Source organism: Delphinus delphis, chromosome 14 (assembly GCF_949987515.2).
Source record: "Delphinus delphis chromosome 14, mDelDel1.2, whole genome shotgun sequence".
NCBI lineage: Eukaryota > Metazoa > Chordata > Mammalia > Artiodactyla > Delphinidae > Delphinus > Delphinus delphis.
The window spans coordinates 28,041,223-28,052,544 of NC_082696.1; the positions used below are offsets into that span (position 1 = coordinate 28,041,223).

The 11,322-nt window shown below is 39.5% G+C and overlaps 1 non-coding gene across 1 annotated transcript; it reads right to left on the reverse strand.

Annotated features, from left to right (window-relative positions):
- Positions 1 to 10,746: 10,746 nt before the first annotated feature.
- On the reverse strand, positions 10,747 to 10,853 carry LOC132437445 (U6 spliceosomal RNA). The gene has a single exon (XR_009522028.1). It is a non-coding gene; the product is annotated as a U6 spliceosomal RNA (small nuclear RNA).
- Positions 10,854 to 11,322: the final 469 nt, after the last annotated feature.

Sequence of the window (11,322 nt, forward strand, 5' to 3'; positions counted from 1 at the left end):
TGGCTCTCAGTACTGCTTTACCTTCACAAAGTCATCACTCATCACAAGGCCATCACCCATCTTCTTTCATTGCCCAAAGTAGCACCAACACAAGATGCAAAAAAGAAATCCCCTTGAACTTCAGGATTCGATCTTCCTGCCCTAAAGTGCCTGCCTTGAGTGGCCTCCCCCTGGGCTCCCAAAGCTCTACTGTATCTCCTTCACTCCTCACTCCCCCACTCCCACTGCCTCCTTCTTGTAATATTATTTGGAAATTTTTAATTTGCAATCTCTATCCCAGACGAGGCTCAATATCTTTACACATCCAGAAAGCTTATCATACTCCTTGCTACACCAAAGAGCAATCAACCAGACTCACCCTCAGTAGAAGAAAGAGCTAACAATACGTGCGAAACGATTTTTTTTCTTTCCTTTTAAGCAGAGTTCACTTCTCCACCAATCAAGTGTCTTGGGTTTTTATTCTTCATTTTATAGGAACATTAGTTTTCCTTTACCTTCGAAAATTTGTTAGAGCTGGAGAGCCGGAAACAGCATGCCCTCTTTGAATCTTAGTAGCCCCAATTCACTTTAGACTGCAATAAAAAATCTTCCCGGGGTTTCCCTGGTGGCGCAGTGGTTGAGAGTCCGCCTGCCGATGCAGGGCACGCGGGTTCGTGCCCTGGTCCGGGAAGATCCCACATGCTGCGGAGCGGCTGGGCCCGTGAGCCATGGCCGCTGAGGCTGCGCGTCCGGATCTTCCCGTGTTGTTGAGGTTTGATGGGATTTTTCAGTTCAGACCCTGGCATGATTAGAATGAAATGGTCTGCACACCTCCTCCTCTTCCCTCAGTCTGGAAGCCTGGATGCCGGCTTGCTGCTGCAGGTCCTCAAGGTCACGTCAGGCAGCCTGCCTGCTCTCAGCAGCCGCCCTCCTGGGCGTGACCTCCTGGGCGTGACCCTGAGGGTCTGTCTCCTCCGCTTCCTCACCTCCTTACTCTCCTAACACAGAATGCCTAGGTAGACTTTAAAGAAAAGATTCTATGTGCCATTTCAGCCCGAGAAGAAAGAAGCTGTCACAGGAGAATAGAATGGAACCTGCATTATTATTAAGAAAATACCTGGCCAGGAAAAATTGAGCAAATTTTGTCCCTCAGGAATAAAGACGCAGACATAGAGAATGGACTTGAGGACACGGGGAGGGGGCAGGGTAAGCTGTGACAAAGTGAGTGAGTGGCATGGACATATATACACTACCAAATGTAAAATAGATAGCTAGTGGGAAGCAGCTGCATAGCACAGGGAGCTCAGCTCGGTGCTTTGTGACCACCTGGAGGAGTGTGATAGGGAGGGTGGGAGGGAGGGAGACGCAAGAGGGAGGGGATATGGGGATATATGTATACGTATAGCTGATTCACTTTGTTATACAGCAGAAATTAACACACCATTGTAAAGCAATGATACTCCAATAAGGTTGTTAAAAAACAAACAAAAAAAGGTTTGTCCCTTATCCTCAGACTTCCTTTAAGTTTTCCTTTCCAGGCCTTTTCCCACACACATAGAATCTGTCCAATTCCTTCACACTAAGGTATAAATGACTGGTAAGACTTGATATGTTATTGCTTTTAGAGTTATTTGCATTTCATCAGGAGAAAAACATGTAGCCAAAGGAAACACACTGTTTACAGGATGGAGAAAACTATTTTGCGAAAGGGCACCTTTGTGACACCTTCAAAATTATTTGTCCCAGTTTAAGAGTTATTCCTTGAGACCAACGTGAGGAGAAATAGAAAGTTTGTGTTTTTTGGATAGGGAGGTCCTGTTATAATCAATTCAGCACTGATATGTGAAGTTAGTCCTCCCTTTTTAGAATTAGATTGAATAGGTCTTTTTTTTTTTTTGAGGCAAAAATCTTGGGGAGGTTGAGAGAAAGGAGTTAGTGGCTTCTATTTAATCTCTTATAAATGCATATTGCCCGTCAAAACTGGCCCCAATGCTCATCTCAGTAAACTGTAGAATAGGTCTAGAAAGGAAAGAAAACATTTAAAGCTTATGTCAGCCTCACACTGAGAGTAAGGGGTCTTCTCTGTGCTTTTAACTCTTGTCTTTCAGCAGATCTAAACCAAACGAGAAATATTATAAAAGCTGAAAGCTTTTTCAATGCCAGGTCCTTGCTCACGCTGGTAACGCACATTTTAAGGCTTCGACAGCATATTGAGGCAAAGTCAGATGAACGTCACGAGGTCATGACTGGGCTGGATTTGGCAATTTGATCTACTAATTCCAGAAATGAAGACTAGAGATCTGTGCAGATGGAAGTGAAGGACAATTAGACATATTAACATGTAGATTCAAAAATAAGATAGCAGCGTTTTACTCTGAGTCTTTGCCAGTAGAGTTTAATAAATTAAAATGAAATGCAGTCAAGTTGAGACATCAGAAAACGAGGTCAGGCAATATTATGCAAACATCTCAAGACTTGGTTAATGGATCCTGGCACTTTGGGGAGATGAATTCCTTAAAGCTGACAAGTGGGTTCTTTCGTGGTTTGAGTGCCTTATCCACTTTCTGACGGAAAGGACCTGCACAACGAACTGGAGAGAAGACAGTACTTTTGGTTCAGGCAAATATGAAAACCAGGGATTCATATAAAGTTTTAGAGTTGCCCAAGGTTTTTAAAGTTACTAATATTTAGGAGTAGTTGTTTCCCTTTATTTTTGCATAAGGTCTCCTACCACGAGGTCTGCTTGTAACGGCACTGCCTAGCTGCTATGAAAGGAAAACTGAAGAGTTAAATAAAAATTATATTTTGTGGATAGAGAGAGTAGGGGGATTAGAAAATAGACATACGGATTGTAATTCCTGGATTATATTTTTAAGCACCGCCTTTGCTCCTCTTAAGATTTTGTTTTCATAAAGCTTTAGGCTCTTATAGTGCAAATTGCACCTTGCTTAAGGGCAGCAAGATTTACTTAATGACTATCTGCAAATCATTTTAGAATCTTAAGGGAGGACTGTTATTAGAGTGGAGAGCAGTAAATGCTCTCTGTGCAGGGGAGAGCTTCCCCAGCTCATGGCAACAGGCTTTGATCTCATCAGCCCCCATAACGAATTTCTGCCTTGAGTTTTACAGGGACTTTCTTCTAAGGAGAGCAAAGCTCTGTGCAGACATTATCTAATTCTTCCTCGTAACATTCATGTAAGTTTGGGTAGGCCAGGTGTTATTGTTACCCAACCCATTCTGCAGATGGAGAAATAGAACAGAAAGTTAAGTGACCTTCCCAAGGTCAAAGAGAAGTTGAACAAGAGCCAGGAAGATTCCATTTGGGGTTTCCCAATTGTCGGCCCAGAGTCGCCTGCTGACTCTGGGGCCACCAGGTAGCTGTTGGGGGAACTGGCAGGTCACGCAGGGCTATGACAAGAGTGCAGTGGATAAGGATTCTGAGTCAGAGGCCCCGAGTCTGCCCCTTTCACACTAAATGTGAGCTGTTGGACAAGTTATTAGTCTTTCTGGAATTAGTTTTTCTTCTTTAAAACAGGGTTATATTAGAAGTGTGTTCCCCACAAGTCTGCTGGATTAGATGAAATAATGCATTTTCAAATTATAGCATGTGATGAAATAGTCTAATCAAATTAATATCCTAAAGTGTAAAGACTATAACCATGGGGTTGAAATTCATAAATACAAATGCAAAAGTTGATAAATCAATCAACTTTATTATCTAGATTCATTTCAAAATATGCAATCAAAATAGTCCACCATTATATTTACAGTAGATTTTATATGATTTTAACGCAGTAAATTTGTGTCTTTGATTCTCCCAACCATTATTTCATGATCCTCACTCAGACAGACTCAACTGTGCTCCTGGTAAAGCAGATCCTACTAGTGACTACAGAACTGTCTTCTTCTTCGTTTCCAAGCTTTTCTCCTCACCTCTCTGTGTCCCCCTACCTCCTGATGGTGCCCACAAGAAGTCATTGCCACAAAGCCCAAGAAACATGCATTGGGCGTGGCCACCACTGCAGCTGGTGCTCTGGGTTCCTCAGGGAGCCTGAGGGGCACTGAGTCCTCTGGAATTTTCAAACTGCCACAGCCAATCTGTGCCCTGCACGAGAATGAGGGGCTCTGTCCACCTCGGCTGGGTTATACCTTTCCCCATGGCTTTCCCTCCTGTGTCCTCTTAGAATAACAGCTTCCAGAAGAAAACAGCACTTGGGGTCTGGATCAGGGGAGAAAAATTGAAGGACAGTTACTGCTCTGTACTTAGAACCCCTTTTCCTCTGACCACTAAGATTTCATTTTCTAAAACTGGATCGTAACTACCACGCTTGTCTGAATCTCCCTGTCTGTCTGTCTCTCTTTTTTAAGGAAGGGTTTTCTCCTAGGAGGACCTCACAATTTCTTGTAAATGATTTGTGGCAGGAAACAATCTAGAATAATAGACATGTCTAAATAGTTGGTTGAACACAGACATCATTCTCTATTTTCCCACAGAGATATAACTGTGAAGTAAATATATATGTAAAGTTATAGTTAATAAATGTAAACATAATTTTAAGGGTAGCTGTTTACTCAATATGTTTTATAAATCCTATGAACCCTTGGGCTTAATTGACTTTATTTAGTATATGAATGGTCTTCAAATTTATAGTAGCTAATTCTTACCCTTCAAACAAATAAGAATGAAAGTAAAAAAGAAATATTCACTGACCACATATACTTAAAGTTTCAGAGATTATAGCATTTATTAGGCCAAATAATGTCCCTATTCATAGCTGAGAAGTCTGTTTTCCAATGATTTATACTGTCGTCTTTTGCTGAGCGGGTAAATTATCCTAAATATTTTGTTTCTTTGCCTTCTTCATCCACTCCATTTGTTCTATATCTAATCCCACATCTGGAGACATAAAATTCATAGATTCTAAAATGAGATTAACTGACAATTTGTTCTTGTTTTTAGAGCGTGAAGAAATTTTCCCCTGGCTGGGGGGAATGGCTAATGACAGTATTCAAAACTGAACTGGTCAATTTCTGCCAGGTATTTGACATCTGAAAAATGATATCACTTTTTTTTTTTTAGTTTGGAATATCTACAGGATTTCCTACTTACTATACAGATATTATTGTTTTGGGGGTTTTGTTAAATTGTATCTGAGACTGAACAGAGCAGAACTTTCATGGAACTTGAACACATGAGGGAACACACACCACTCCCCTCGCCCTCTACGTGGAAGCTTGGCTCAAATATAAATTCCTCTGTGTCCAAATCAGAAGTATGAAGAATTAGACTTTATATCTAGACTAGGCTTTTAACATATCCTCATTAGAGTATTAAGATTTATGATGTTGTTTTTTTGTAACATTCTGTTTCGAGACACTAGAAGTACTGGAACAAAAGCATTGAAATTTTGTGTCCCAGGGTTTTTCGAGGACTATATTTATATGACTGGAGCAGGGGAAAAACTCTAAAAGTTTACAACTAAATCAATGCTTGTGAAATTTCCAGTTTGTTCTCCTTGGATGAATAATGTTAGACTAAATATTAGAATGTTACACTGAATTGAACTTGGAGGTTTTCTTGAACCCTGAAAAATGTGTGTGTGTGTGTGTGTGTGTGTGTGTGTGTGTGTGTGCGTGTGCAAAATCACATACTGGTGATTACCTAAGGAAATCATTACATTGACTAAACTCCTAATGGAAGACATAATAGCTGAAGAGACGAAAGGTCTTTTATTTTATTTTTTTTTGTGTGCTATGGGTTTTTGACTAGCAGACCTTTATAATATGTATACACAGGAACCATAATAGAAATTTTATTGCTTAACTCATTTTGAATGATCATTAGGAAGTACTTTCCCCCCAACCGTTATTTATTATGAGAGGTGAGTTTATCTCTTTGGTGATTTCAAGACTTGTATTAGTTACATGGCATATAAATAAAGGGGTTAAGAAGAAAAGCCAAAGGACTTCAGAATGACTGCAGGCTACAGGAGTAATAAGAAAGTACTAACAATGTGACATATTTATAAAAATTGGCAAATCCCAGACTGAGGCTGGGGATGGAAAGGAGAGTTGCCTTCTCTTCGTTTGTCCCAGTGCAAAAGCAGTTAAATCAAGTTACAGCCTGACCTGCTGGGAAAGTACGGTTAGCAGTCTCACAATTATCACTGTTGTTCAGTTGTAAAAGAAAGAAGGGTTTTTTGTTGTTGTTATATTTTGTTTTGATTTGAAGAAGTGTTTCAGCAAGTTTAGGAAGAGGAAGTTAAATCCATGCCAAGGTATCTCTGATTTTTGCGGGTATTCCCTTCTGCTCTCCTCCAGAGCTGGGAATTTCCCTCCCTTTCTCCATGTGTGTTCCCACCCCCAGCTCATCAGTGGAGCAGCTTGCAAATAAGCCTTTTCCTCATTCTGCCCCCTTTTAGGGAATCCATGCCTAAACAGAAAGGTTTTTGATCTATTTGAATACAGTACAACAATTCAGGTAGAATTTTATCCTTCAAAGAATCTTTTTTTTCCCACCCCAGAAGACAATTCTTCATAGGCACCATAGGCACAGAAGAACATTTTCTCACCTGATTATCTCAAAGTTAGCGCATGTAAAGGAATATAATTTTGTAATTTTCAGTTAGGAATTTCTAGTTTTGTAAATTTAAATTAGTTTTGTAATTTGAACGTTTAAACGATTTCATATTAACTATTATCATTCATTATAATATAATAGAATAAAAATATAAAGATAATAAACTAGCGCTTATCATCTATTTTCAATTTCCTCATTTACGGCACATTACTGAATAGTTATTGAACATGGGCATTTTCCATCACCTGCAATCATATTTCTTATTTAACTCTAAGATTTAAAATAATGTTCAATAAGAAAACAGTGGGTTTTTTTTTCCCATTTTCAAAGATAGGAATAATTAAAAATCATTTTAATCCTAAATAATATTATTTAATGTCCCTAAGTTGGCTGTAGGAGAGTGCAATACTGGGCAAGGATGGTTATTGTTCATCTTAGCCCTTGTATAAAACATTCACGTGTGTGTATTACTTAGGTCTGTACACTGAAGTTATTAAAAAAGAGTCCTGATTCTACTCTGGGGTTGAGTATGGCCCTGAGGGCCAAAGAAATGAACATATACTCCTTGAATAATTTATCCTTCTCTACAGGACTGGACTGGGGAAAAGGATCGGTATTACTGATTATGTCTTTTGCCTCAGGCTCCAACATGGCTTGGTAGGGCTCTGGTACTGATCTTGTTTTCATTTAAAATTTTGATATTTTGTTCATCATGACATTTCTTACCTTAATTAAGATTTTAAAAAATTATTTCATTAAAACATGATTTCTCTAGATTACTAAGTTTTGGGGGCCTCCTTAAATTTTGCACCCAAGGCAAATGCCTCACCCCCCCCCTTATTCTGGTCTGCACCCAGCTTTTCCGTTTTGGCTCCGTTTTCCCCAGTCTCTAGAGTATCAGGGTCATCTCTGATTACTTGGGTTGCTTAGTACCTGGAACAGTGCTCTCACAGAATAGATGTCTGGTAAGTGGTTAATGATATTGCTGATGAAGACTAGCTAATGGGTCAAGCCTCGTCTTTTCCAGTACAACAAATCGAGCGATGTGGGCCCCAAGCATCACTTCGTGAGAGTAGCAGCCTCCTTCTCTACATGAGCCGTTGCAGACCCATCTCGAATGTCCCTTGAATGTGACCTGCATCTACATGACAGTAGAACACAGGGGTTGTAGAGCCAGATCAGCTCAGCTGGTCCACTCACCAGCTTCCTGACTCTGGGCAAGTTACACAACTTCTGCAATCAGTTTTTTAAAATCTATATCGTGGGGATATTAATAGTACCTGACTCATGAGATTTCTGTGAGGATTAAATGAATTAATATATGCATCTTAGACGATATCCTCTACGAAACTGCCTGAGGCAAAAGCTTCGGGATTAACTCCATTAGGAAGTGAAACCCCAGGAAAAAGGGGTGAGAGGAAAAGGAATTTAGTAAAAGGCAGGAAAATAGGGAGAGAAATACAAGTGTTCTAGTGGGCGGGCCACAGTTTACAGGTACCATGGTCTCACAGAACCTCTCCAAGAGCTGTAGGAAAGCATCTAGAAACAGGATCTCAGAGAGAGGGACGAACAAGCAATTTATCTGCTGACCCCTTCCTATCTCCTGTCTTTCACTGGTCAATGTCTACCAGTGGGGTTGTAACTCCACCTCATGTCTGAATTATATTAGCTGGCCCTCCAGGCAGCTGTTAGGAAGGCAAGACTCTCCACGGGTCCCCTCCAGTCAGTGTGCTGGTCCAGTGGTCTCTCTGTGTCACTCAGAACCTACCATGGTGGCTCTTTCGTCTTTAGTGGCCACTCTGGCTATCGCTTTATAGCCACCGGGACAATAAGAGCCATATTATTGGAATCTGGATTCTTCCCAATGTTCCCAACCCTGGAAACTAGCTGCTGCTCCCTCAGCAAACTAATTTTTTGTATGTGTGAGGCAAGCCCTTGTTTTTTGCATGGACTGGTCCCTGCGCCTCATAAGTGGTTCTTGCGGTCTTCAAATATCAGGATTCTTTCGGTCATTTAGAGCTCAACTCGAATGTTACCTCCACAGAAAGGCCTTCAGTTGACCAGCACAGCTTTCCTCAGTCTCAGATGAAGAGATACATGGATGCCCTTCTTCTTTTAGACTTTTATTTCTATTTGTAAAACAGGATGTACTTTTGCCCTACAGATGAAGGACATTTTATGTCATAGAAGGAAAAGGGCGTGAATCTGGGCCCTCAGCTTGCTCTCACACCCTGTAGCTTGGCAGTTCACACAGCCAAACCACAAATGGAACTAATGTCTCATTATTGGCTTCCCATCACATCTGACTTAACATGAATCAGTCCCCTTTCCCTATCAATATCAAAATTGGCTTGTTCAGGATGTGAAAAGATGTCATTTCTCTTCCTGTTTCTTTTTCATTCTCTTTAGAGCAATTAATTTTGACTTTGAACTCTTGGCTTGTACTAAATTTAAGACTGGCAATGGAAATTTGGAAAGAAAAGTCAGCGAAACACAAATATAAAAGATACTTTTTTTACCTTGTTTCCTTCCCTTCCATCTCTTTGCTTCCCCCTCCCCATGGAACATGTGTCTGATACACCCCCTGCTACCACATCCTAGTTCTTTATTCCAGATACTTGTGTCACTCATGGTTTCTTACCACCTTTGGCCCACACAATGCTAAATTCTCAAGTCTTGAGAATTCATCTTGTAGCAAAGATAATGCATCATTAAAAAATTAGAATAAAATGTTCTAACATTTCCTCTCTAATTATAGTTTAATTTAGGGTCCTTCAAGGAAAAACAGTTAATTGACCAGTTACTGTCCCTGTTTCAAAATTAACAGGAGTCATTCTAGTCTCTGCTTTCTTGTTTATCCCACTACCAAGTAACTTCTATATAAAAGATGATAGTCAGAACTGGCATCTTTATCTAACAAATCCAGAATTAAACACACTCATCAGCAATTGAAACTCTCTGCTTCCATGCAGACAACCATCTGTTTGTTGAATGCTCATTTCTGTGACATCTTTTTTTTTTTTTAAATTAAAGAACATAGTACTTTATTTCCCCTCAAAACACCATGTTTACTCTCTAGGATATTATTCCTCCCTCTTTATTTCATTTAGATATAATACAAGACAATGTGTTGAGATAGATGTTATTTGCTTACAGTTAAAGGTACTTGACTATTAATAGTTAGTAAGCTGACAAAGGTGCAGGTGGTGTCAGGTTTTTAATCGATTTGATTGCTGGCAGACTTGGGATAGGACTGGGAAACCCACTGGTTAAAATAAAAATCAGCTGCAATTAACAGTGACAGAGCGTTGGAGATTCTTTGTTTGCAGAACATCAACATTTCAATATTATTTACCCAAATTGTATTTTCAATAACGTTTAGCAGCCTCCTTAATACAGAAACAGGAATAGATCATCATGACAGTATACAGTGTAGGAAATGAAATGTTTTCATGATAACTGTCCTTTAAGAGCCAAAAGCATTTATCAAGAGTTTTTAAGTAACAAAAAAAAAAAGATTAACTTTTTTTTTTTGGTAGTAGAAGGCACTAGGAAATATCTTCAAATAACTAGATAGAGTGGAGGTTAAAATCATTAAGTAATATTTGACTGAAATGTTTGGTATTTACTTTAAAAGCTTATATGTTTGCATAAATATGGGACAAATGCTCAAGAGCCACTTTCAAAAAACATATCTAGATTCAGTGTTCTACATGCCTTTTTTTGGGATAACTGAATTCATATTGCTAAATTTTTTCATGTCTTAGTTTATCATGAATAAATTTATTAGTAGTTTTACTTTTCCATACATTTCTTGAAATTTTACTTTAGAATATGGTATGTATTATAGGATCTTAGTAAACTATAATGTTAATTGTAAATCTGACTATGTCTTGAGAACATTATTTCCTTTAAAACCTGTGAGCTGAGAGCTTGGTATAACTCGCTTTGCTTAGCATTTTGATACAGAAGTATAAATGGAGCCCACAGAATGCCTGCATCTGTGGCTAAATGTTAGATACAGAGTATGTGAGAGGTGCAGAGTAGAAAATAAAATATCCTTTTCAAATTTATTTTTTTAAAATAACACTAGTTAATTTGTCTACTAATAGGGGTTAAGATAAAGGGTTGTAATCTAGAGTATCATTGGCCTTCTTCCTCACGTATGAACAGGCTAATCCCAGATTAAAAATATGGAACTCTTCACGAATCTGCGTGTCATCCTTGTGTAGGGGCCATGCTAATCTTCTCTGTATTGTTCCAATTTTTGTATATGTGCTGTCGAAGCAAGCACTCTGTGACGTCTTTACTGCGGTCACCCAGGATCTGGTTGGAACCCACCAGAGATGGGAATGTACAACCATATGAGACAAGTCTTTTCATTTCAGAGAAGCTGTAATCCTTAGGAAGGTCTTTTTTGTATATTGAGCTGCAACCTGTCTCCTTGTGATATTGGCCCACTGATTCTTGTTCACCCTACAAAGCAGTGTTTCACAGAGTGTGATCTGTAGACCACCTGCATCAGAGTCACCTGTGGTTCTTGTGGAGACGTAGTTCCTTGATTCTCCTCCACCCAGGGCCATTTGAATGGCAGCTGGTGGCTATGAAGCTGTGATCCCTGCTTTCATATGCTTTCATAAGCTCCCCCTGCACACGTAAGTTTGAAGATCAGTGCTCTGAAGCTGAAGAAAGTAGCAAGGTCAGTGTCTTTTATGCACCTAGCCTTTCGGATAGTTGGAACGAGGTATTATTATCTCTGTTTC